The following is a 26,515-nucleotide window of genomic DNA, read 5'->3' on the forward strand; positions in this document are numbered from 1 at the left end:
GCCGGACAGAGGCCAAGGGACGGAAAGGCTTTACATTTGGTAAACAAGTCTCTTGGGACCATAATTACCCAAGATGCAGTATTATTTTCTTCCAATGAGATTAAAGCTTCCAATGCTTCCTCCTCAGCTCGTGTAGAGGTCAAATCACCTTTATCTCTCACCGCATGAAGTTTTTTAAGGATCAGCTTTCTTGAGAACAGATGAACATCTTTTACCGATGTGAACGTGTCTAAATTGTTGGAGGGGGAAAAGGTTAAGCCATGTCGTAAAATTGTTTGCTGTGCCGGCATCAAATCATGGTCTGAAAGGTTAATTACCTGATATCGGTCTCTCGAATGAGGACCTCTTCGTGCTTTTTGAAACATCTCAGGAAATTTCCTCTTTTTTTATCATTATTCCTAAAAAAGGAATCACGAGAAGTAATTACGGTAAAGTAACACGGGCGCTACCTATCCAAAAAACTCAGATGCAGCTGGTGAAGAGACAGGACTGTGTCGGCTCCTGTTATTAAGTCTGAGCGAACCGTATATTTGTGTGATTCACCGCGCTATGCTGAGCAGATGTATACAAAAAAAAAAAAAAAAAAAAGGGGGGAAATAAATACTTAACAGCAGTTATACGTACTTACTTAAAAATGAAGTTGATGTAGAATATTCTGTGTAAGTTGAGATGTCTACGTGGCAAGTAGTTTGCAGGTTATCTGATGGTAGGGATCTCGTTTTTGATAGCTGCTGATGCTATTGGAACAATGATATATTAAGGTACCAATAAAACATACAAAAGGTCACACCACTCCTTGCATGTCCACCGTACTCACTGGTTGTATCTTAACGTTTATATTCTCTTCGGGGTGTTCCCTTTATGGTGGATCAATTGATACAATACTAAATATGAAGAGAATTTCAATTACTAACAGTGACCACAACCTTGATATTCAGTCTCAGTTCCTGGGGTACATATGCACTTACTTGTGCTAGATTTGTTATACTACCCAGGTGTAAATCCTGATAGACTCTCTATAATGGTCTCTGTTGGCTTTATTTAGAGCCGGTGCTGGGTAAGGAGGGATCCACTGAACCCACAAATAGTGCTAGCGTTCCAGTAGCCAGTTAGTCCTGGTAGGACTCCTATGCACTTACTTCTGGTAATTGCTCTGTCGCAGTCTGGCTGAGGCAGCGGCTGCTGATAGAGTGATAAGCGATGCAGTGTAAGGAGGGATCCACTAGACACCCTAATTATGCTAGCGCTCCAATAATCAGTCCTAATAGGACGGACGGGTGCACGAGAGGCACAAACCAACCAACGCGTTTCGAGGGGGGCTTCCCTCTTCGTCAGGGCTATGCTGAATGCCTGTCAACCCGTCCTTATATAATAGCTCACCCAGCTGCAGCCCATACCAATCATTAGTCTTGGGCAGAAATGTATGGTTTTTTTTTTTGCTTTTTTTTTTTTTTAACATACATTTCTGCCCAAGACTAATGATTGGTATGGGTTGCAGCTGGGTGAGCTATTATATAAGGACGGGCTGACAGGCATTCAGCATAGCCCTGATGAAGAGGGAAGCCCCCCTCGAAACGCGTTGGTTGGTTTGTGCCTCTCGTGCACCCGTCCTCCTCCCTGCTTGTGACGTCACAGTAGCTCCGCCCCCCACTCTCGCCGCGTCCTCGTCAATACTTCCGGCCGGAGTACACGAGGTGCTGGCGTCTACCCGCTCCCCTACTACACGCTGCATAGCTTATCGCTCCATCAGCAGCCGCTGCCTCAGCCAGAGCCGCTGCCTCAGCTGCTGCCTCAGCCAGACTGCGACAGAGCAATTACCAGAAGTAAGTGCATAGAAGTCCTACCAGGACTAACTGGCTACTGGAACGCTAGCACTATTTGTGGGTTTAGTGGATCCCTCCTTACCCAGCACTTTGTCATTTTTTTCAAAAGTAGATATCGTCCCTGCACCGGCTCTAAATAAAGCCAACAAAGACCATTATAGAGAGTCTATCAGGATTTACACCTGGGTAGCATAACAAATCTAGCACAAGTAAGTGCATATGTACCCCAGGAACTGAGACTGAATATCAAGGTTGTGGTCACTGTTAGTAATTGAAATTCTCTTCATATTTAGTATTGTATCAATTGATCCACCATAAAGGGAACACCCCGAAGAGAATATAAACGTTAAGATACAACCAGTGAGTATGGTGGACATGCAAGGAGTGGTGTGACCTTTTGTATGTTTTATTGGTACCTTAATATATCATTGTTCCAATAGCATCAGCAGCTATCAAAAACGAGATCCCTACCATCAGATAACCTGCAAATTACTTGCCACGTAGACATCTCAACTTACACAGAATATTCTACATCAACTTCATTTTTAAGTAAGTTTATATAACTGCTGTTAAGTATTTATTTCCCCCCTTTTTTTTTTTTTTGTATACATCTGCTCAGCATAGCGCGGTGAATTACACAAATATACGGTTCGCTCAGAATCACGAGAAGTGTCCATATCACTGGTGGAAGCACTACTTTCCAATTCTGATGCATTAGAAACATCAGATTGTGCTCTAGTCCGACTTTCATGTTTATTTTTCTGTCCATTTAATTGCCAACAAAAAATTTTATTAGAATCATAAACATAAAAAAATGGCTGACAGCACTTCCAGGATCAGGAGATGCACGCTCTAAGTCCAGGGACCCAGTTGGACATCAAAAGTCACAAAGAGTAATGAAGAGCAGCATCCATTCCAGGTGAAAAAATCCCTCCATGAGGACCCGCAATATGGAGGGGAGAAGTAAGAGCCTTTGAGACAGGAAAATTTGGTGGTAAATATTTCATCTTGTGAATTGTCGGAAGCTGATTATGATATTTTGTCGAAAGGATTGTCGTTCTGCCCTATGAATTCTCCTAATTGGTTTGAGATTGAATGCAATCTATTCTCGTTTTTAGAAGGTTACGATTAACATCATATTTTTCAGATAAACAGGAGGTTTCTAATGCTTTATCTGTTTGCGAGTCCTCGTCTTTTACATTACATGGAGTTGGTTTGTATTCTAAGAGTAATTTTCAACCCCCTGCTAAGAATAGTTTGTTGATTATTATGTTCAGTTGGTTGAAAGAAATATTGTACAATTGAGGAAAAACACTCGCTATAATGTCAAGGGTAACCTTAGCCTTGAGGAGAGACAAGCTCTACAGAGATTATCGGAAAACACAGCCATTACAATAAAGAGTGCTGACAAGAGTGGAGCGGTGGTAATAATGGATACCAGCAAATACAAGGCTGAGATTGTGCAACAATTGTCAGATAATGAGGTGTATACCAAATTGGTTGGTGATCCTACTTCTTGTTTTCTTGGAGAATTACGACTTCTGGTGGAGGAGGCCTTTTGTAATGGACTCATCGACCAGAAGTTGGTGGATTTTTTGATTATTGAAGCTCCGGTGATACCAATTTTGTATACTTTACCGAAGATCCACAAGGATCTTTTTAATCCCCCCGGGCGCCCTATTGTGTCCGGGAGGGGTTCATTGTGTAGTAAAGTGGCTATTTTTTTGGACAAGGTTCTACGACGTTTTGCTATAGCAGCACGATCATATATCATGGACACCAATGATTTTCTGGATAAGATCAAGGACATTAAGGTTGATTCCAATACAGTGTTGGCATCTTTTGATGTGACTTCATTGTATACTTCTATACAGCACAACAAGGGCTTGGAGGCAGTCGATGTGGTGCTATCATGCTCGGACGTGGCCCCAGAGTGTGTACAGCTGATCCTCTCCCTGTTAGGTTTCATCCTTAGGAAGAATTATTTTCTTTTTGGGGATGATTTTTACCTACAGGTACGGGGTACCGCCGCCATGGGGTTCATCGTGGCCCCTACGTATGCAAGCATCTATATGGCGGTATTCAAGGATCGTATGTATACAATTCCATCCACTGGGGTCATGTCCGTGCCTGGTGGCGCTACATCGATGATGTCTTCTGTGTATGGAATGGCAATGTTGAGGACTTATTTAACTTCCAAACTGAGTTAAACAGTATCTATCCTGAGTTAAAATTTACTTTAATGCAATCTGTGACTCAAGTCCAATTTTTGGACACGTTGGTGTATAAAGAAGGGAGTGTGTTGTGTACGGATCTCTATGTCAAAGAAACGGATAGGAATAGTCTTCTGTTATACAATAGTAATCACCCAAGGAAAATGGTGGAATCTCTCCCCTGGAGTCAGATGTTACGGGTGAGGAGAATAGTCAAGGATGAAAATTAGTTGGACAATCGATTGGATGAGATGTGCTATAAATTTGTCAATAGGGGTTATCCACTGGGACATGTCAAACGTTTTAAGGAAAAGGCAATTAATTTGACTACTAGTCAACTTTGCCTTAAACGCAATAAAACAACCAATAGAAGGGTACCTTTTGTATCAACCTTTTGCCCTATCAGTGGTAGAATCAATGGAATTTTGAACAAACATTGGGGTATATTAAGTAAAGGGTTGCCTGAGGTTCCTGAATTTACCACTAGACCAATCTCATCATATAGGCGTGTGTTATGAGATCATTTTCCCCTTCACCTCAGATGTCTGATGAACTCCCTCTGCTGGTGAAAGGAGGTAGTGAAATTGATCTGAATGGGAAGAACCTGTCATCTGAACAGGTGGAGTGTGATTGGACAGCCGGAATTTCTGAGTGGATATAAAGCAGCCGACGCCCTGCAGGGGTGCTGGTGATCCTTTCTGCTCTGAGCTCTGGCATCCAGTTTGTCTACTAAAAGCTAAGTTTTTGCTCTGCTATTTTTCCATGAGATTTTGTCTGTTTACTTAGTGTTTGTGTTCAGCCTGCCCTGGTTGGGACGGGCTGAACTCCATTTTTGTCTCTGATCAGTTGATCTCTTTGCTCTGTCTTCAGAATATACCTGAGTGCTGATATAGTGATTTTGAAGTCTAGTGACTTCAGGGCCTTTTCTATCAGACGTGTTGGACATTATTCTTGGCGGGGTTTTTGCGTGATTGCAGCCAGCATCTTTTCTGTCCTTTCCTATCTAGTTAGTTGGGCCCCATCATTTGCTCAGCCTGTCTTTCTGTCTGTGTTTGTATCTGTTTTTCACCGACAATACATGTTGGGGGCTGTCTATTGCTTTGGGGTCTGCTCTGGGGCAGTTTAGATTTCCCCTTTCTTTCTTTAGGCTTATTTAGCTCTCCGGCTGTGACGAGGGGTCTAGGGCACCGTAGGAACCCCCCACGGCTACTGTTAGTTGTGGTGAATAGGATCAGGGGTCTGCAATCCACTAGCTACCAACCTCTCTGGTTTTCTGGACTTAGCTTGTGTTTTTGTTTTTTCCTCCTCCGGTGACTCATTCATAACAGAATCACCAGCCATACCGCAGATTCTAGGGTACTCAATAGCAGGAAAGAATTGTAAAAAACAAAAAAAAAAAAAAAAGTGTCAGAATTTTTTTTTTCTGTGTATATTTTTTCCTCTATTTCTCTGAGGCCATAGGGGGAATTTTTTCTCAATGGAGATTAAGCAATTGTCTGATCGTGTGGAGCAGCTCACTGCTGAAGTGCGGGGAATTTCCGCCTATCTTGCTCATTCACATGATCCTATTCTAACTAATGTGAATGCATTCTTTCAAGCCTTGGGGTTGTTGCATGATGAACCTAATGCTATTGATCAGGCTGAAAAGGCCCTGTTGGCATTGAGCCAGGGTCAGGATTCTGCAGAGTTCTACTGTCAAAAATTCCGAAAGTGGGCGGTCCTTACTACCTGGAATGATGGTGCCTTGGCAGCCCTCTTTCGGAAGGGTTTGTCAGAAACCGTAAAAGATACTATGGTGGGATTTCCTGTTCCCTCTGGTCTTGATGATTCTATGTCATTAGCCATTCAGGTTGATCGGCATTTGCGTGAACGCAAAACTGCACGAGAGGTGTTACCACCTGTTCAACAAATGTCTGAACCTATGCAATGTGATAGAGTTTTGTCTAGGGCGCAACGTCAGGAGTTCAGAAGGCGTAATAAGCTGTGTTTTTTTTGTGGAGATGCCTCTCATATTATTTCTGTCTGCCCTAAACGAGAGAAATGTTTTGCACACACATTTGCTGTGGGTGGTGTTCAACCTAAGTTTCTTCTGGCAATTACTCTGATCTGCTCCCTGTCCACATTTTCCGCTAAGGCTTTTGTGGATTCGGGAGCAGCTCTGAACCTGATGGACTTGGATTTTGCTAAACGTTGTGGGTTTCCTATGACACCTCTGCGGACGCCTATCCCTTTGAGGGGTATTGATGCTACTCCGTTGGCGAAGAATAAACCTCAGTTTTGGACCCAGGTGGTAATGCGGGTCGCCCCAGACCATCAAGAAAATTGCAGATTTTTGGTGTTGCATAATTTGCATGATACCATTGTTCTGGGGTTTCCCTGGTTGCAAATCCATAATCCAGTTTTGGATTGGAAATCTTTGTCTGTGGTGAGTTGGGGTTGTCGGTGTGTCCTTAGTGACACTCCTGTTTTCTCCACCGCTCTCCAGTCGCATGATGTTCCTGACTATTTGGCTGATTTTTATGATGTGTTTAGTGAGAATGAGTCTGCGTCTTTGCCTCCTCATAGGAGTTATGACTGTGCAATTGAGCAGAGCCCTGGGTTTAAATTTCCCAAGGGTCAACTTTTAAATTTATCTGTACCCGAGCACGAGGCTATGCGATCCTATATTAAGGAGTCGTTGGAGAAGGGTCATATTAGACCATCCTCTTCACCCTTAGGTGCTGGGGGTTTTTTCGTGGCCAAGAAAGATGGTTCATTAAGGCCTTGTATTGACTATCATTCCCTCAACAAAATTACTGTTAAATATCAGCATCCGTTACCCCTGATTTCTGATCTATTCTCCAGAGTTAAAGGTGCTTGCTGGTTTACCAAGCTTGACCCCAGGCGGGCGTATAATCTTATTCGCATTAAGCATGGGGATGAATGGAAGACGGCATTTAATAATCCGGAGGGACATTTTGAGAACCTGGTGATGCCTTTTGGACTCACTAATGCCCCTTCTGTCTTCCAGTGCTTCATGAATGATATTTTCCTGAGACTTTGCGGATACATTTTTGATCATCTATCTGGATGATATTTTGATCTTTTCCAGGGATTGGGACTCTCATGTGGAACATGTTCGGACTGTGTTCCGGATTTTGAGGGAGAATTCCCTGTATGTCAAGGGATCGAAATGCCTTTTTGGGGTACAGAGGATTTCATTTTTGGGATTTATTTTGTCTCCGTCAACTATTGAAATGGACCCGGCCAAGGTACAGGCCATTTATGATTGGGTTCAGCCCACTTCTTTGAAGGCCCTCCAGAAATTTTTGGGTTTTGCTAATTTTTATCGTAAATTTATAGCTAATTTTTCTGGTATTGCCAAACCATTGACTGATTTGACTAAGAAGGGTGCTGATGTGCTGAATTGGTCTCCGGAGGCTGTTTCTTCCTTTCAGGAGCTGAAGCGAAGGTTCACTTCTGCTCCGGTCTTGCGGCAACCTGATGTCTCACTCCCGTTTCAGGTAGAGGTGGACGCTTCTGAGAATGGTGCAGGAGCTGTTTTGTCCCCAAAAGATCCTGTAACATCTAAAATGAATCCCTGTGCTTTCTTTTCCCGAAAGTTCTCCCCATCCGAACGTAACTATGATGTGGGGAATCGGGAACTGTTAGCCATGAAATGGGCATTTGAGGAGTGGAGACATTGGTTGAAGGGAGCTAAACATCAAGTCGTGGTCCTTACTGACCACAAGAATTTGATTTACCTGGAGTCGGCCAGACGCTTGAATCCTAGACAGGCTAGGTGGGCCTTGTTTTTCACACGTTTTGATTTTGTGGTCTCTTTTCTTCCGGGCACTAAGAATGTCAAGGCAGACGCCCTCTCTAGGAGTTTCTTTGCTGATTCTCCTATTGTGACCAAGCCTGCTACCATCTTAGGTGAGGGGGTAGTTCTTTCTGCCATCTCGCCCGATTTGAGACATGCTCTGGAAGAGTTTCAGGAGGACAAACCTGAGCGTTGTCCCATTGGAAAATTGTATGTTCCTGACCAGTGGAGGAAGAGAGTAATGTCTGAAGTTCATTGCTCTGCATTGGCTGGTCATCCAGGTATTTTTGGTACTATAGATTTGGTGAGTCGGTCTTTTTGGTGGCCCGCCTTGTCTCGTGATGTCAGGAATTTTGTGCAGTCCTGTGGGACTTGCTCCCGGTCTAAACCTTGTTCTCGCTCTAGTGGGTTGTTGATGCCTTTGCCGGTGCCCAGGAGGCCATGGATCCATATTTCAATGGATTTTATCTCTGATATGCCTGTCTCTCAGAGAATGACTGTTATTTGGGTGATTTGTGATAGATTCTCTAAGATGGTCCATCTTGTACCACTCCCTAAGTTGCCATCTTCCTCAGAGTTGGTGCCCTTGTTTTTGCAACAGGTGGTTCGCTTGCACGGGATTCCTGAGAACGTTGCATCTGACAGAGGAGTTCAGTTTGTTTCTAGATTTTGGAGGACTTTCTGTTCCAAGCTGGGAATTCAGTTGTCCTTCTCTGCGTTTCACCCTCAGACCAATGGGCAGATGGAGAGAACAAACCAGACTTTGGAGTCGTATTTGAGATGTTTTATTTCTGCTGATCAGGATGATTGGGTTTCATTTTTGCCCTTGGCCGAATTTGCTTTAAATAATAGAGCTAGTTCTGCCACTTTGATATCACCTTTTTTTTGTAACTTTGGGTTTCCTCCTCGATTCTCTTCAGGGCAGGTGGAGTCTTCTGCCTGCCCAGGTGTTGACACTGTGGTGGAGAGAATGCACCAGATCTGGGACCAAGTGGTGGATAAGTTGTCTCTCTCCCAGGAAAAGGCCCAGCGGTTTTCCAACCGGCATAGGACCATTGGTCCCCAGTTTAAGGTGGGTGTTATGGTTTGGTTGTCATCAAAGAATATCTCTATGAAGGTGGCTTCTCCAAAGTTTAAACCTAGATTTATTGGACCTTACAAGATTTTGGAGATTATTAATCCAGTCTCGTGTCGATTGGCTCTTTCTGTTACATTCAAGATCCATAACGTGTTTCATAAGTCTCTGTTAAAGAGGTTTGTTGAGCCAGTAGTTCCTGTGGTGGCACCTCCTGACCCTGTATTGGTTGAAGGTAATGTGGAATATGAGGTTGAGAAGATACTGGACTCTCGTCTGGCTAGACGGAGACTCCAGTATTTGGTTAAATGGAAGGGTTATGGCCAGGAGGATAATTCTTGGGTCTCTGCATCCGATATTCATGCCGAAATATTGGTTTGTGCTTTTCATCGGGCCCATCCTGATCGCCCTGGTGGCGTGGATGAGGGTTCGGTGACCCCTCCTCAAGGGGGAGGTACTGTTATGAGTTCATTTTCTCCTTCACCTCTGATGTCTGATGAACTCCCTCTGCTGGTGAAAGGAGGTAGTGAAATTGATCTGGATGGGAAGAACCTGTCATCTGAACAGGTGGAGTGTGATTGGACATCCGGAATTTCTGAGTGGATATAAGGCAGCCGACACCCTGCAGGGGTGCTGGTGATCCTTTCTGCTCTGATCTCTGGCATCCAGTTTAGTTCCTGTCTACTAAAAGCTAAGTTTTTGCTCTGCTATTTTTCCATGAGATTTTGTCTGTTTACTTAGTGTTTGTGTTCAGCCTGCCCTGGTTGGGACGGGCTGAACTCCATTTTTGTCTCTGATCAGTTGATCTCTTTGCTCTGTCTTCAGAATATACCTGAGTGCTGATATAGTGATTTTGAAGTCAGGGCGTTTTCTATCAGACGTGTTGGACATTATTTTTGGCGGGGTTTTTTGCGTGATTGCAGCCAGCATCTTTTCTGTCCTTTCCTATCTAGTTAGTGGGGCCCCATCATTTGCTCAGCCTGTCTTTCTGTCTGTGTTTGTGTTTTCATCTGTTTTTCACCGACAATACATGTTGGGGGCTGTCTGTTGCTTTGGGGTTTGCTCTGGGGCAGTTTAGATTTCCCCTTTCTTTCTTTAGGCTTATTTAGCTCTCCGGCTGTGATGAGGGTCTAGGGCACCGTAGTAACCCCCCATGGCTACTGTTAGTTGTGGTGAATAGGATCAGGGGTCTGCAATCCGCTAGCTACCAACCTCTCCGGTTTTCTGGACTTAGCTTGTGTTTTGTTTTTGTTTTTGTGACTCATTCATAACAGGCGTGGACACAATCTAAAGGATAAATTGGTGAGAGCGAATGTGGGACCGAGTAAAATTCCACGACAATTGACATTGGGTCCTTTGAGTGTTGGCAATTTTCCATGCCTCGGTGGTGCGTGTTGTGGGAATTTGATTAAAGGTGACAGCTTCAATCACCCGCACACTGGGAAGAAATTCTTGATTAAGGAACGTTTTACATGTACTTCCAGTTTTGTTATTTATGTGATTACCTGCCCTTGTGGGTTGATGTATGTAGGGGAGACCACTATGGAGGTCAGGGCACGGATCAGTAAACACAAGAGTACAATCAGAACGCAAATCCTGGAGTTAACAATACCGAAGCATTTTATTGAAAATAGACATTCTGTAAATCAGTAACGTTTTAGGGTGATTGATGGGGTCCCCTTGTTGAGACGGGGTGGTGATAGGACTGTTATGTTAAAAAGAAAGGAGTTGAAGTGGATTTCGACTGTAGGTACACTTCAGCCGAAAGGCTTGAATCTTGATTACAATCTACAGATATGTACTAAATAGTCCACATAGATCTCGACAGTATCATCTTTGGTCTTTTAATATTATGACTTGTTTTTAATTACGTTTTTTCCTTTCTCTTTTTTAGTAATGGCGCGCAGAAGTGATTGGAGGACATAGGGACTGAATTGTCTTGAAGTCATGTATATGTTTTGTTTATTTATGTGCTTCATCTATGTGTTGTACAATTTTCAATCCCCATGCCCTCTTGTCACTATATTTGGGTGTCACAATAAAGTTATTTATAGCTAATGGTATTTATTATACATTTAGTGTGTTGTTTTCTATGGGGTTAATCTGGATTAATATAATAATTTATTTTTTTTACTGTTAATTATTTGTTTATGATTAGAAGCGTCTATTTGGATCTCTTTTCAGCAATCATGTGACTATGTCATTTGGTTGGTTTATGCTGTGATAGCCATTAAGATTTTGCCCTTGTCAAGATTATCCACGCAAAGTATGATGATTATCATTGTGCTCCCTGTTCCCAAATTACCATGGATTTGGTTTTGGGTGCTTATGAGCATTGTGGGTTTGTGAGATTGCAATCATGTGACTTTGTCATATGACCGCGCTCTCACTAGTCGGGTCGGCTTGGATGACGGCCATGTGATTTGTCATGTGACTGTCTTTTGACTGACACGGGTTTGTATGGCTGCGGTGATTTGATCCGCGCTGAGCGCTATTGCGCTTGCACGATATTGTTGACGTGATACCGCGAGATTTGTGTGTATCATGTGACCGCTCCCTGAATAGTTTGGGTCTTTAAGGCTGGAGTTAGAGAGTTTGCGGTGAGCGCTAATGCACATGAGCGATATTCTCATCATAGAAGCACCCGGAGCACTGAAAAACCACACATGCGCACTACCTGCTATAATGAAAATATATTAAAATTGGAAACCGTAATATTTCATTCAATATAACATGCACAGTATATGTGATTAGAGACATTATTAAAGAAATAAATAGATGTACAAACGTGACCTTACAGAATATTGTACATTATGCATACTGTTCAAGATAGTGAAACAAGAAAATGCTGACTATGCATATTTATATATATAAAGTGACTAGTGCTAACAAAGTGCAAAGTGCTACTTATAGACCTCAAAATAATGTGCAAAATATTAATATGCACAATATGACTATCACCAACAATAATAAAATATATTCCAATAATAAAATTCAAAGTGAATATGTAGTTTGAATATATACCTAGTGAAAATTCACACATACCTCAATATATCAAATATACATCACTATGTCGAAAAACTCACAAATTTATAAAAAAGAAAAAAAATAACGGCTTTTGTTCAATCTTACTGTGCAATATAAATATATATATATCTGTAAAATATATATATATATATAATATACATACATATAATGTATATAAGTTATATAATATATATACATATAATATATATATAATATACACATATAACATATATATTGTTAAAATATATATATATATATATATATATATATATATATGTCAGTGACAAATGCAATTAGTATAGTGTTGCTGTCTATAAATTATAGGGGAACCCTACGCCATTTTGTTCCTGGAAATAATCATTTATTTAGTAAATACATGCCCATAATTTAGAACAACACTATACTAATTGAATTTGGCACTAACATGTATATATATATATCTTTTATTTTTATATATATATATATATATATATATATATATATATATATATATACACATATATATGTATTATATTTTTAGTATATTTATATTATATATGATATGTAAATATAAAATATTAATATATTAAATATATAATATATTATATATAATATATATGCTATATGAATATATATTCCCTATATCTTTAATATAATATATTTATATAATATTTATATATTTTGTGTGTGTATCTAAATATATTATGTATATATATTCTACCGTTGTGGCCAAAAGTATTGACACCCCTGCAATTTTGTCAGATAATACTCAGTTTCTTCCTGAAAATGATTGCAAACACAAATTCTTTGGTATTATTAACTTCATTTAATTTGTCTTAAATAAAAAACACAAAAAGTATTGTCCTAAAGCCAAATTGGATATAATTCCACACCAAACATAAAAAAGAGGGTGGCCAAAAGTATTGGCACTGTTCGAAAAATCATGTGAGGCTTCTCTAATTTGTGTAATTAACAGCACCTGTAACTTACCTGTGGCACCTAACAGGTGTTGGCAATAACTAAATCACACTTGCAGCCAGTTGACATGGATTAAAGTTGACTCAACCTCTGTCCTGTGTCCTTGAGTGTAACCCATTGAGCATGGAGAAAAGAAAGAAGACCAAAGAACTGTCTGAGGACTTGAAAAACCAAATTGTGAGGAAGCATGAGCAATCTCAAGGCTACAAGTCCATCTCCAAAGACCTGAATGTTCCTGTGTCTACCGTGCGCAGTGTCATCAAGAAGTTTAAAGCCCATGGCACTGTGGCTAACCTCCCTAGATGTGGACGGAAAAGAAAAATTGACAAGAGATTTCAACGCAAGATTGAGCGGATGTTGGATAAAGAACCTCGACTAACATCCAAACAAGTTCAAGCTGCCCTGCAGTCTGAGGGTACAACAGTGTCAACCTGTACTATCCGTCGGCGACTGAATGAAAAGGGACTGTATGGTAGGAGACCTAGGAAGACCCCACTTCTTACCCCGAGACATAAAAAAGCCAGGCTGGAGTTTGCCAAAACTTACCTGAAAAAACTGAAAAAGCCTAACACGTTTTGGAAGAATGTTCTCTGGTCAGATTAGACAAAAGTAGAGCTTTTTGGGCAAAGGCATCAACATAGAGTCTACAGGAGAAAAAAGAGGCAATTAAAGAAAAAAACACGGTCCCTACAGTCAAACATGGCGGAGGTTCCCTGATGTTTTGGGGTTGCTTTGCTGCCTCTGGCACTGGACTGCTTGACCATGTGCATGGCATTATGAAGTCTGAAGACTACCAACAAATTTTGCAGCATAATGTAGGGCCCAGTGTGAGAAAGCTGGGTCTCCTTCAGAGGTCATGGGTATTCCAGCAAAACCAAACAGACATAGGAGGTACCAGGCAGAATCCAAAGCGATATCCAGGAAACAGACCGAGTCATACACAGAGAATCAAGTAACCAGAACACAGCACAGACACACTCAGGGGTCACCACACAATGCCAAGGGCAAGAGTATAACTGACAGGGATGGGAGCGTCCTGAGGCTATAAGAAGCCTCCCCCAGAACCAGGGAGAGGCCACAATCATAGCCCCAGGTGTGCAGGTAAGCCTGCATCGGGATCACAACCTTTAACCCCAGAAATGCCAGTCATCAGCACTGGTTCCAAACATTAACCCCACGTGTGCGAGTCAAACCCGCACTGCTATCATGACAGGTGTCCCTCCAAATCTGAGAGAAGTCCACAGACACCGAGTCCGCCGCCGGTACACCCGAGGTGGGGGAAACGGGAAGGGGAATGCCGGGATGTTGTCCAAAAACCACAAAAAAAGGAGACTTGGAGGAGGCTTCACCGGGATGATTATTGTACGCAAATTCTGCCCACGGAAGGAGAGTAACCCAGTCATCCTGGTAGGCGTTGGAAAAATGCCGGAGGTAGGAAGTTAGGACCTGGCTGACCCGTTCCACTTGCCCGTTCGACTGTGGATGATAAGCTGAAGAAAAATCCAGGGTTATCTTCATCAATTTGCAGAGAGCTCGCCAAAATCGGGAGGTAAACTGAACTCCTCGGTCAGAGACAATATGCTGAGGGAAGCCATGGAGTCGGAAGACGTGGCACAAGAAAATCTTCGCCAACTCAGGGGCAGAAGGCAGATTGGACACTGGAACAAAGTGAGCCATTTTGGAAAATCGATCAACGATCACCAAGATAACTGTCCATCTGGAGGACGGTGGTAGATCGGTGACGAAGTCCATGGCGATGTGGGTCCACGGGGTCATAGGTACGGGCAACGGATGTAAAAGCCCTGGAGGACGATGTCGAGGGACTTTGTTCCTGGCACACGAAGGACAAGAAGCGATGAAGTCCAAAACGTCCTGGTGGAGTAGTGGCGGGAAAAGAGAGAGAGAGTCTTCTTGACTCCTGCATGTCCGGAAAATTTAGATGAATGTCCCCAACACAAGACCTTCGGCCTGTCTCCAACTTGAACAAAGGTTTTGCCCGGAGGTGGGGTAAGCATGCTTAGCGGAGCCACGGTAAGGATTTTGGCCGGATTGATGATGTGCGTAGGACCCTCCTCATTGTCTACAGACAAGAAAGAACGAGAGAGGGCGTCAGCCTTGACGTTCTTATCCCCTGGTCGAAAGTGGAGCTGAAAATCAAAGCGCCCAAAAAACAGAGACCATCTGGCTTGATGTGGGTTGAGCCTTTGGGCGGACTGAACGTAGGCCAAATTCTTGTGATCGGTGAATATGATTATAGGATGGACGGCACCCTCGAGTAGATGACGCCTCTCCTCGAGGGCTAGCTTAATGGCCAAAAGTTCTCGGTCTCCGATGGAGTAGTTTCTCTCTGGAGCGGAGAAAGCTTTCGAGGAGAACCCGCAAGTGACCACGCGTTCAGAGGAAGATTTCTGCAGAAGGACTGCTCCGGCTCCCATGGACGATGCATCAACGATGCATCAGCCTCAAGGATGAAGGGCCTATTGGCATCTGGACGGTGGAGTACTGGAGCCTTGGTGAATTCTTGTTTTAGAGCCTCAAAGGAGGTCTCGGCATCAGCGGACCAAGTGTTGGGGTTGTCCCTTTTGCGTACGAGAGACGAAATAGGCTTGGCCAAGGAGGAAAAATAGGGAATAAATTGCCTCTAATAGTTGGCGAAGCCCAAAAAGCGCTGGATGGCTTTCACACCCAGGGGACGCGGCCACTTGAGGATGGCAGAGACTTTTTCAGGATCCATCTCTAAGCCAGAGCTTGAAACGATGTAACCAAGGAATGGTAAGGAAGTCTGCTCAAAGAGGCATTTCTCCAGCTTGGCGAAAAGATGGTTCTCTCTGAGACGATGGAGGACTTGACGGACGTCTCGACGGTGGGTAGACAAGTCGGGAGAGAAGATCAAGGTGTCATCTAAGTAGACCACAACACATACATAGAAGAGATCATGAAAGAAGTCATTGACGAGTTCTTGGAACACTGCAGGAGCATTGCAGAGACCGAATGGCATGACTAAATACTCGTAATGACCGTCTCGTGTGTTGAATGCGGTCTTCCACTCATCCCCGGACCGTATGCGCACAAGGTTGTAGGCTCCACGTAGGTCAAGTTTCGTGAACACTCGTGCTCCCCTCAGGCGGTCAAAGAGCTCAGAGATGAGCGGGAGCGGGTATTTATTCTTCACCGTGATGTGGTTAAGACCCCGATAATCGATACACGGACGAAGGGGCCCATCCTTCTTTTTCACAAAAAAGAACCCCGCTCCCGCAGGTGAGGACGACTTCCGAATTAAACCTCTGGTCAGGTTGTCTTGAATGTACTCGGACATGGCTTGCTTCTCAGCTAGAGAGAGAGGGTAAATCTTCCCGCGAGGAGGAGTGGTACCTGGAATGAGCTTGATGGGGCAGTCATAGGGTCGGTGTGGCGGCAGGACCTCAGCCTCTCTCTTGTCAAAGACATCCGAGTAGGCAGTATATGCCGGCGGCAATCCAGAGAGGGCAGGGAGAGGATGGGGAATACCTACAGGACGCACCGGCAGCAGACACCGAGCCCGACAGGACTCCCCCCAGCGCAGGACATTACCGCTACACGCCAATCCAAGGTGGGCTCATGAAGCCGCAACCAGGGAAGACCGAGGAGGACAGGATGAGAGATATTCGCTAAAACATAGAACGTAATTCTCTCTTTGTGCAGAGCCTCAATCTGCAGCTCGATCTCATGTGTAACTAGCGTAACGGTTTCTTGCAACGGGTTTCCATCCACAGATGCAAGGACCTGTGGACTGTCTAGAGTCCTCACAGGGACAGAAAATTTGGTGACTACATCGTGCCTAATAAAATTACCGGCAGCGCCCGAGTCCACGTAGGCCGCCAAAGAAACCCGCTTCCCACCAACATGCAAAAGGACAGACAAAGAAAGGGGTTGAGAGAAATCATGTACATCTAGGGAGGCCACTCTTACCTGACCTAGGCGGAGAAGTTTTCCGGACGTTCCGGACAAGTTCGGAGCAAATGGGACCCACTGCCGCAATAGAAACAGAGGCCGTGGGAGCTTCTCTCCTTGCGCCGCTGTTCAGAGAGCTTCAGGCGATCTACTTGCATCGGCTCGGGCACGGAAGCAGAAGTTAGAGCCCTGGGTCGAGGACTGGGTGGTCTGCGGGCAGGCGGCACTGGGCACGCAAGTCTTCTCTCACGAGCCCGCTCCTGAGATCGATTCGAGTGGCCATGGAAATTAGATCCTCGAGGGCTGTAGGAGTGTCGCGACCTGCAAGCTCGTCTTTTATACGACCCGAAAGACCTCACCAAAAGGCTCCCACCAGCGCCTCATTATTCCAGCCCAAATCGGACGACAGTGTCCGAAACTGTATGGCATATTGGCCCACGGTTTGGGAACCCTGGCACAGACTGAATAAAGACTCAGTAGTAGAGGCAAGGCGGCCTGGCTCGTCGAATACCCGCCGAAAAGTATCCAAAAAGACAGACAAGTGAGTAACCAGGGGGTCTTCCCGTTCCCAGAGGGGGTTCACCCATGCCAGAGCGTCTCCCTCAAGGTGGGAGATTATGAAGGTCACCTTGGACCGGTCCGTGGGGTATTGCTGGGGCAATAGTTCGAAATGGAGGCGGCATTGGTTCAGGAAGCCCCGGCATTGTTTTGCATCACCGTTATACCGGGGTGGTTTGGCCAACCGAGGTTGAGGGTGGGAACTAGCGACTGGAGGGGAAGCAGCAGCAGCGGCTTGTAACGAAATTAACCGACTATCAACCGAAGTCATGTAGCTGAGAATATGAGTCTGAGCATCACGCTGCTGCGCCAGCTCCTGTTGTAAGCTGGCTAGCTGTGCCGCATTACTAGGGTCAGACGACTGGAGGGCAGAGAGGCGCGCTTCCATAGATTTCATGAAGGACATAATGCGCGTTTGGTTTTCCCGTAAAAAAACTAACTCCTTTTGCGTAGCCGAGACTCCAGCGGGGTCCATGGCCTGTTAATCTGTTACGGTTGTGCTATGGAGAGGTAAGGAGACTAGTACAGCCCGGAGTGGACCCTCTGGGTCAAGGCTCCAGAGCCCCTGCGGGCGAGCTGGCCAGGTGGAACCACCCTCTATACAGGGAGTGTTAGGGGCAGGCCCACAAGGGATGAAACCATGACAGCCGGAGCCAAAGGGACGACTGGGTAGGCACCAGGGAGGCAGAGGCTGAGAATCCGAGATGCAACAACAGAGGGAGGTAACAGAGACTGCGGAACAAAGAGACAGGGAGTACCCGGGTCAGGCGGAGACTGGAGGCTGCAAGAGAGGGAGATATATGATAACTTATAAGACACGGAGCTCAGGAAGAACAAACCAAGACTCTAATAAGCAAGAGACACACAGAGAGCCTACCCAAGATGGGAGCAGGGAGAGAGAGACACAAGAGCCAGAAAGACAGAGACACAGGGAGAGCAATGGGGGAGGACACAGAGGCTGCTAGCGGTAGAACCGGCAGAGAATACACAGAAGCAGGACAGGGCCTGAGGAATGGGTGAACGCTGGCCGAACAGACAGCGACACCGCAAGGTTAACAGGCGTCTTACCTAGGGAGACGCCGGGAAGATATAGCCGGTGGGCGCCGCCATGATGGGGGCGGAGCCACCACATCAGAGTTCCCATCAGTTCCGGGTGGAACGTCGGACGCATGCGCGCAGGACCGACGTCTAGGAGGCCGGATGTCGGGAGCGGGGATGTGCCGTGGAGTGGGAGCGCGGCGGGAGGTGCGCCTGGGGCTGCGCAAGTAAGTGACGGCGCAGGTAGGGGGCGTGACAATTGGTCAGAGTGCAATCAGATTTTCGCACCAGTGAGTATGAGCCCTTAGATTGTGAACCACATTGGAGACAGCGATGCTGTTTGTAAAGTGCTGCAGAATAGGATGGTTCTATATAAGCAAAGCATAATAATAATAATAATAATAATAATAATAATAAATCAAATTAAGCAAGATATTAGATTTTATCATTTTTTTAAATTAAAAAAATTATCCAATATCACAGGTGTGATTGGCAACAGTGTGTGAACCTATAGGATTAGCAGATAATTTGAAGGTGAAATTAGAATCAGGTGTTTTCAATCACTTGGATGATAATCAGGTGTAAGCGAGTGAACTGTTTTATTTAAAGAACAGGGATCTATTAAAGTCTGATCTAACGACCTCAGAGGAAGAGTTGTTTAAGTTAATCAGGTTGGAAAAGGTTACAAAACCATCTCTAAAGAGTTTGTACTCCACCAATTTACAGTCGGACAGATTCTGAACAAATGGAAGAGATTCAAGACCAATATTAACCTCCCCATGAGTGGTCAATCGACAGTCACTCCTAAGCAAGATGTACAATAGTCCACAAGGTCTCAAAAGAACCAAAGGTGACCTACAGCTCTGGCAAAAATTAAGAGACAAACACATCAAAACCCTGCCAGGGCCAGCCCAATCTCCAGACCTTAACCCCATTGAAAACCTCTGGAATGTAATCAAGAGGATGATGGATAGTCACAAGCCATCAAACAAAGAAGAACTGCTTAAATTTTTGCGCCAGAAGCAGAGTGAAAGACTGGTGGAAAGCATGCCAGGACGCATGAAAGCTGTGATTAAAAATCATGGTTATTTCACAAAATAGGTCTGCGACTAGAAAGCTGTTTGATTATTTTCATCTAATTTCTATGTATTTTGGTATGCTGAAAACGAAAAAAATATTGAAAAAAATCCTGGACGTCAGGATTTGCCACAAAATGCAAAATTCTCCTCAAATTTAGTAAATTTTTCTCAAATTTTTTTTTTTTTTTAATCTTAGGGTTTTGAAAGTCAAAATTACAATTAATTAATTCGCATCAATGCATTGAAGATATAGAATGCCAAAAAAATATAACTTTCAAAGAAAAGAACTTGCAGAGTGAGCTAATGAAACCAGCATCAACATGTTGCAAGCTGAACGAGCGGGCTCTGACATGCCCTGGCTTGTTTCAATTGTTTTATCTTGGTTCTCGCCTGTTCACACTTTTTAATTTCAGTTCGTGTTAGCTCGTCATATTCAACCGTGTTTCCCAAAATTAGCATTATGGCTCAGCGGAAGTGTATTAATTTGCCTGACAGTTTCTGTTACATTTGTGGTGAATATACAGTGTTGAAGCAACAGCTGAATATTACAGACTTTGTGAAAAAAGTATACTTTGCATATTTCGGACTAAAGCTTGGAGATCAAGATAAAGCTTGGGCGCCTCATAAAGTGTGCAAACGGTGTGTTGAGGACCTCCGAAATTGGTTCAAGGGTAAGAAAAAAGCTTTCCATTATGGGATTCCTATGGTATGGCGAGAGCAAAAGAACCATAGTGACGATAGTTACTTTTGTTCATGCGATGTGAAAGGGTATAATTCAAAATGGAAGTATTCCATTTCATACCCCAATATTCACTCAACAATTCGTCCCATCCCCCATGGCACAGACATACCAGTACCCAAGGCCCCTGCTACCTTGGAAGAGATAACTAGCTCCGATGAAGGTGGAGTCATACCTGAACCAGATGATGAATCAAGTTCTGACTTTGAAGATGATACAAGACCAAAATTGTTTTCCCAGGAGGAGATGAATGATTTGGTAAGAGACTTGAATCTTCCCAAAGATGCCACTAAGTTACTCGGATCAAGGCTCAAAAGCAAGAATTTATTGTTGCCAGGAGTGTCTTTTTCATGGTTCAGACATCGTGAAGACGAGTTCGATCCTTACTTTGCCCAGGAAGATAAGTTGGTTTATTGCATCGATGTCGAAGGTTTGATGGGTCAATTCAAAATCCAATATGATTCAGCGCAATGGCGTCTTTTTATAGATTCTTCAAAAAGAAGTCTCAAAGCAGTTTTACTCCACAACGGCGGTTTTTATGCTTCCATCCCTGTATGTCATTCTGTACACCTCAAGGAAACCTACGAGAATTTGGAATTGGTTCTTCATAAACTTAAATATGAAGACCACGTTTGGCAAGTGTGCAGGGATTTGAAAGTCTTGTGCGTGCTGCTCGGGCAACAAGCTGGGTATACCAAATACCCTTGCTTTCTGTGTCTATGGGACAGTCGAGACCGACAAAATCACTGGACCAAGAAGAATTGGCAGCCGGGGGTGCTCACAGTTGGTGAAAAAAATGTCCTCCGAGAAACTTTGGTTCCTCCCCATAAAGTTCTTCTACCACCTCTCCACATCAAATTGGGATTGATGAAGCAATTCGTAAAATCACTTCCAAAAGATGGAGAATGCTTCAAATACTTGGTCACCAAGTTTCCAGGCCTCTCGGAGGCAAAATTGAAGGAAGGTGTGTTGGTCGGACCAGACATTAGAAGACTTATAGCTGATCAAGAGTTTATCAATACCATGACGCATCCTCACTAAGAAGGGTGGATTGAATTTAAAGAGGTCGTAGAGAAATTTTTAGGCTATATCAAAGACCCTGACTACAAAAAAATCGTCGGACGAATGCTGAAAGCATTTCAAGCTTTAGGTTGCCTGATGAGTTTGAAAGTGCATTTCCTCCATTCCCACCTTGCCAACTTTCCTGAAAATTTGGGAACTGTGAGTGAAGAGCAAGGTGAACGATTCCACCAGGACATTAAAGAGATGGAAAGAAGATACCAGGGAAGATGGAGCATTACAATGATGGCAGACTACTGTTGGACGCTTCAGAGAGACATTACAGATGCTACTCACAAGCGTAAATGTACCAAGAGAAGCCTCACAGGGAAGAAGAATTGATTTTAGTGTTAGTGAGCTCATTGCAGTTAAAAAAATGATTTTCATGAAACATTTGTAATAAAAAATTAATTTTATGAGTCTATTTTCATTTATTTTGAGGTATTGTCTTATTTAACAGTTACTTAAATTGTCAGAAAACGTGATGTCCTATGACAAAACGGAGGTCATTTTCGGATTCAGCACACTCAAAAACATAAAGATTACGTGGAATAACCAAAACAGCTCTTGAAAAAATTTTTTTGCAGACCTATTGATTTCTGAACTCTTCCTGAGTTAAAGCATCAGTATTGTTGTTTTTAAATGATTATGAACTTGTTTTCTTTGCATTATTTGAGGTCTGAAACCACTGGGTTTTTTTTAAAAATTTTGACCATTTCTCCTTTTCAGAAAAAAAAACAAAATTTATTGCTTGGAAATTCGGACACGTTGTCAGAAGTTTGTAGACTTAAAGAACAATTTACATTTTACACAAAAATATACCTATAAAGAAAAAAATCAGACAAACTGAACATTTGGTCTCTTAATTTTTGCCCGGGCTTTATATGCAGCTAAAGGCCTCTCTCACAGTAACTAATGTTAGTGTTCCTGAGTCCATCATTAGGCTTACACTGAAGAACAATGGTGTGGATGGCAGGGCTGCCGATCTGCTGTATTATCATGATTTGGGTCTGTACTGATGCATCTAGTCCAAGATACTTTGAGATTATTGATTTAACCATGAATCCTGAATTATACCAGTAAATTCTAAGGAAAAATGGCAGAAATTGTTTCCATGAGCTGAATCTCAAGAAAATATGGGTTATACAGCAAGACAATGACACAAAGAATGGGCAGAATGGTGGCCCACTGGTTAGCACTGCTGTTTGTATGTTCTCCCCATGTTTGCATTTTCATTGCTGAGTAGACAGATAGAAAAAGAAAACAGAGCAGTATTCTGTATGAGCCAAGATATATGCAAACACTGAAAACATTGAACTTACTTTGTGTTGCTATTCAAAAAGATGTACTTGCAAAAATGAAGGTTTTTAGCACTCAAATTGGCCAATGCATGTATCCCCATCAACCATGGCAAGGTGACCTCCATCTCATGGGTCCTTATTCTACTGTACATACCTCTTTTGGGCTATCAGTCTACAGTTAAATGTATAAACATGTCTCTCCCGGGTTATGAGCCTACTATTGAAATGGGCAAATAGCACTGATTAAAATCACCTGCAGGTCAATGGGAATAATGCAGAGTCAGGCTGGAGGCAGTCACACCTCCAATAGTAAAATATGGAGAAAAACCTGACCAGCACCTCCTAAGTGTTGATGGACACACATGAATTGGCTGGCCAATTTATGCACTAAGAACCTTTCATGGTTGTAAGTTCATCTTTTTGAGGAGCAACACAGTTCACACAGTTATTCAATATTTTCAGTGTTTGCATATATCTTGGCTCATATAGAGTGCTGCTGTGCTTTCTTTTTCTATATAATGCAGCTATCGCAGCTTGCACCTGTTCACACTTAGGATGTGCCGGTCAGGTTTTTCTCTATATTTTACTATTTGAGGTGTGAATGCCAACAGCCTGACTCTGCACTCTGCCCATTAACCTGCAGGTGGTTTTAATCAGTTCTACGTGCCCATTTGAATTGTAGGCTCATAGCCCGGGAAAGACATGTTAGTCCATTTACAGTTGTGCTCAAAAGTTTACATATCCTTGCAGGATTTTTGCTTTCTTGGCCTTTTTTAAGAGAATATGCGTCATAATACCAAAACTATTTCTCCAATCATGGTTAGTGGTTGAGTAAAGCCATTTAATGTCAAACTACTGTGTTTTCTCTTTTTAAATAATAATGACAACCCAAAACATCCAAATGATCCTGATCAAAAGTTCACATACCCTGGAGATTTTGGCCTGATAATACACACAGACGTTGACACAAATAGGTTTGAATAGCTACTAAAGGTAACATCGTCACCTGTGACCTATTTGCTTGTAATCCGTCTGTGTGTCATGATACCAGTGCTGGGTGACCGGCACTGCTGGGGTTAATGTTCTGACCTCAGTGCAGACTCTCACCTGCACACCTGGGACCTATTATGGTGGCCTCTCATTGGTTCTGGGGAGGCTTCTTATAGCCTCAGGAAGCTCCCATCCCCCGTCAGTTATACTTTCGCCATTGGCATTGTGTGGTGACCCCTGAGTGTGATAATGCTGCTGTGTTCTGGTTGCATGATTCTCTGTGTATGACTTGGTCTGTTCTCTGGATATTGCTTTGGATTCTGCTTGGTACATTCTATGTCTGTTTGGTTTTGATCTCTGCTTGGCCCTGACTATCCGTTCTGTCTCATCCCTGGTACTGTACTGATATCTTGTGTATGACTTTTGGCTTTGTCTGACCTCCCGTCTGTTTATCCCTCATGTACCTCGCTTGCCTGTACTGTGCATGACCCCCACTTTGCCCGACTTTGAGTTTTCTACCTTCTTTGAAAGCAGGACGCTAAGCCCTGCCCCCTTGCAGTCACATGACCGTTCACATACATCTTTATTTTCCAGCTGTTCTTGTCCCCAGGGGTCCCTACGGTGCGGGTGAGTCCCTGCTTAGCGGAGGCTGTACGCCGGCGCTGTCAGGACCCTGACACTGTGTGCATAAAAGCTGAGTGCGTTTCTGGGATCCAGACAGGCTCTTTGCATCTTTCATCCAGCCACTGATGTTTCTGGATTGTGAGTCATGGGGAAAGCAAAAGAATTGTCAATGGATCTACGAGAAAAGGAAAGGAATACAGAAAGATATCCAAGGAATTGAAAATGGCAGTCAGTAGCGCGTTCAAACTGTGATTAACAAATGGAAAATCAGGGGCTCTGTAAAAACAAAACCACGATCAGGTAGACCAACAAGAATTTTGTCCACAACTGCCAGGAAAATTGTTTGGGATGCAAAGAAAAACCCACAAATAACATCAGCTGAAATAGTGGACTCTCTGAAAACCAGTGCTGTGGCTGTTTCAAGATGCACATTAAGGAGGCACTTGAAGAAAAATGGGCTGCATGGTCGAGTCGCCAGAAGAAAGACACATAGTATCTTGCCTACAATACATAAAACAGCACAAAGACAAGCCTCAAAACTTTTGGAACAAGGCAATTTGGAGTGATAAGACCAAAATTGAACTTTTTGGCCACAACCATAAACGTTACATTTGGAGAGAGATCAACAAGGTCTATGATGAAAGGAACACCATTCCTACTGTAAAGCATGGAGGTAGATCGCTGATGTATTGGGGATGTGTGAGCTAAAACACAGCAAAAATGGCAGAGATGCTTACCAGCCCAGGCCTCCAAGCAAATGCACTATCAGAATGCAGTGGACCCATATAGTTAGGATGGCGGCAACACAGATGTAAGAATACCGATGAGACAACCGCTCACAGCCTAACAATGCATGGAGGGGGCGGTTGCTTGGTATATTGATGCACAATGAAGACTTGTATGCAGCACTGTTCACACTATGGCAATGCACAGTATCCAGGCTAGCAGCCTATTAGTTATACCCTTCTATTAGATCAGGTAGGCTGCCCAGCTCTGTCAAAATGCATCCCATGTGAAGAAACACCCCAGTTTACAAGACCAAATGGGCCCAACTGCATCCTGAAAAATAAAGTGCAAAAAATATATAAAAAATGTGAGGTATTAGTTGATATTTTGGCCAACATACAGTACGTAAGCTCGTAACTCTGGTCACGGGTCCCCACGCTTACGAGTCCTAACACTAAACTGCAATAGCACAAAAAGAGGACTTAAAAATCCTCCAAAAATTCAAAAACACAGCAAAAGAGGCAGAGATGTGTAATGAATGGGTCACCGAGGAGGATGGCAGGAGCAGGCTAAGCCACCAGAAAAACAGAGAGGTTGGTAACTAAGCGGATTGCAGACCCCTGATCCTATCCACACAACTAGCAGTAGCCGTGGAGCGTACCTACGATGCCCTAGACACCTCAGCACAGCCGAAAAGCTAACTAAGCCTAAAGCAAGAAAGGTGAAATCTAAACTGCCCCGGGGCAGACCACAAAAGGAATAGATAACCCCCAAACATATATTGTCGGTGAGACAAGATGAAACACAAACACAGGCAGAGACGCAGACTTACTCTCACTAAATACATCAGAAAAATCAGCCAAATAGTCAGGAATATCATGAGACTGGGGAGAGGTGGAGAAAACAGGATTGTCACTAAGAACACATTGACAACCCCAACTCACCACTGACACAGATTCCCAATCCAAAACAGGATTATGGGTTTGCAACCAAGGAAAACCCAGAACAATAGTATCATGCAAATTGTGCAACACCAAAAATTTGCAATTCTCTTGGTGGTCCGGGGCGACCCGCATTATCACCTTGGTCCAAAACTGGGGTTTATTCTCTGCCAAAGGAGTAGCATCAATACAGCTCAAAGGGATAGGAGTCCGCAGGGGTATCATGGGAAAACCACAACGTTTGGCAAAGTCAAAATCCATCAGATTCAAAGCTGCTCATGAATCAACAAAAGCCTTAACGGAAAATGCAGACAAGGAGCAGATCAAGGTAATCGCCAAAAGGAACTTAGGCTGTACACTGCCTACCACAAATGCATGAGCAAAACGCTTTTCTCGCTTAGGGCAGACAGAAATAGTATGAAAGGCGTCCCCACAAAAAAACACAACTTATTACGCCTTCTAAACTACTGACGTTGTGCCCTAGACAAAACCCTATCACATTGCATGGGTTCAGTAGTTCGTTTGATAGGCGGCACTGCCTCTCGTGTAGTTTTACATTCACGTAAACGCGATCAATTTGAATGGCCAATGACATAGTGTTAGCACCACTGTGACTGGTCCCGCTGCTGCCTC

At 43.6% G+C, this 26,515-nt stretch overlaps 1 long non-coding RNA gene across 2 annotated transcripts in view; it reads right to left on the reverse strand.

Moving 5' to 3' along the window:
- LOC141074864 (uncharacterized) overlaps positions 1 to 26,515 on the reverse strand; it is an 80,364-nt gene that overhangs the window by 2,712 nt on the left and 51,137 nt on the right. Inside the window, exons 3-4 of one of the 2 annotated variants that reach the window (XR_012227231.1) lie at positions 318 to 398; positions 69 to 229 (exon numbers count right to left, since the gene is read on the reverse strand). This is a non-coding gene — a long non-coding RNA (uncharacterized lncRNA). The remainder of the gene's footprint in view (positions 1 to 68; positions 230 to 317; positions 399 to 26,515) is intronic. The other variant, XR_012227230.1, reaches the window with a different exon arrangement.

The sequence above is a fragment of the Dendrobates tinctorius genome, unplaced genomic scaffold (genome assembly GCF_039654945.1).
Source record: "Dendrobates tinctorius isolate UK_male_01 unplaced genomic scaffold, ASM3965494v1 ptg000015l, whole genome shotgun sequence".
In the NCBI taxonomy this organism is placed as follows: Eukaryota; Metazoa; Chordata; class Amphibia; order Anura; family Dendrobatidae; genus Dendrobates; species Dendrobates tinctorius.